A 1,786-nucleotide genomic window follows, 5' to 3' on the forward strand; every position below is an offset into this window, starting at 1 on the left:
GAAGTTTGTTATTTTTTTAATTTAGGATTTTTTTTTTTTTTTTTTTTTTTTTTTTTTTTTTTTTTATGGAGGCTCAGAAATATTTATAGAGTATGACACAGCCAAGCATTCTTTTTTTTTTTTTTTAGCATATTGTTTTTGTTCTGGATTTCTTGCCTTGTAGAGAGAGATGAATAATGTTTATAGGAAGTTCCCAATTAGTGTTGTAAGCAGGAACTGCCTCTGATGTTGCTGAGATGGGAGGGCTGTCACCCACAAGATGGGCAGAACAACTTTCCACACTGAGGAGCTGCTTCTTCCAAAAATGTTTATGGGATCAGGTGTGTATGGCCTCTGTTTGCACTGTAGAGGTAACCAAGTATGATGTGACCTTTTTTTAGCATTTAAACTGGATTTATGTTTGCTGATTGGGCAAGATGTGCTGTTATCACAACTTAAACTTACTTTTTAACGAAGAGATCAAATAAGCTGATAAAGGTGATACTTTGTCTCTCTTGCACATTTAACACATTTAGCAGTTGATTTCTGACATTTCTCAGCACAGACACGAGTGGGCTGCCCAGTCCTGTGTAGGTTGGGAGCACTTTAGGACACCAGTGCCCCTCCCACAGCCCTGTGCCAGCGTTTTTCCTGCTGGGGGGATCAAGGGTGGGAGTTTCTGCTTCATCCACTGCCACCAGTTATTGCAGAGAAACACAACACTCTGGATTCTTCTTGTTAACTCTTTCATTTCATTTTCTGCTTTCTCTTTAATTACTCCAGTGGCAGCCTTTCCTGCAGGTATTAATGGCCCCAGGATTAGGTGGCCAGTTCTGATCAGAGCTGCTGTTCTCCAGACTCTTTCCCTGCCTGCTCACCAGCGTTACCCACAGAGGGAAGCTCAGCTGCTCCAGCTCTTTCCAGGTTTCCTTTACGGTGCATTTATTCCTCTACCTGCACAGGGCCTTCTCAGGCTCCATCCTCACAATCTCCTGCTCTGGGTATGGCAAGAATTCCTCCTAAAAAGCCAGTGATGACAATGCCATGATGCTCACCCTGTCCAGCAGCTACAAAGAGAAATTGGTGCAGCTTCCAAGCAGCAGCTGCATTTAAATGGTTTTGAGGTTATTGGATGAACTCAGTGAGTTTAAACCCCTGGAGAGTTTAAAATTATGACTTTAAAATCAATATAGAAAACTGAGCTGAAGTGATGCATCAAGGATCTGCAGAGCCTTAGGATTTTGTGTCGGGGCTGCCCTGGATTTGTGGAATGGGAAGAAGGAAAATAACTGGGTTAATTTATTCAGCACTAAGTGACTTAAAACCCAACTGCATTATTGACCACACTCTGGTGCTCGAATGGAAACGCTTGAAACTCGGAGCCTTAATTCTGGAAGCAGCTCAAATACTCCAGGGAGCCCTTTGCTATTGTATCCTTGGTTTGAATTATTATTTAAAGACAACAAAGCTTCTGTTCAGCCACGGCCTTTCCGCAGGGTGGATGCGAGCTCCGGTCATTGACTTTGGTAACGGGAATCGGTGTTGGAGCCCCGGGGCTCAGAACGAGCCGCGTGTGTGCAAGTGCGGTGGCAGAGGGGTGAAGATAGGGGCTGAGATGGGACGGGCGTGCTGCCGGTGACCGCCGTTCCTGGTGTTTCCTGAGCTGGGGAATCACCGCGGTGCCTGATGCCCCTCGGGGGCCGCTAAGGGACGTGTCCCCTCTCGGTGTCCGTGTCCCCTCTCGGTGTCCGTGTCCCCTCTCGGTGTCCCCTCTCCGTGTCCCCTCCCCGTGTCCGTGTCCCCTCTC

The sequence above is a fragment of the Pyrgilauda ruficollis genome, unplaced genomic scaffold (genome assembly GCF_017590135.1).
Source record: "Pyrgilauda ruficollis isolate IOZ18807 unplaced genomic scaffold, ASM1759013v1 scaffold9, whole genome shotgun sequence".
Taxonomy (NCBI): Eukaryota; Metazoa; Chordata; class Aves; order Passeriformes; family Passeridae; genus Pyrgilauda; species Pyrgilauda ruficollis.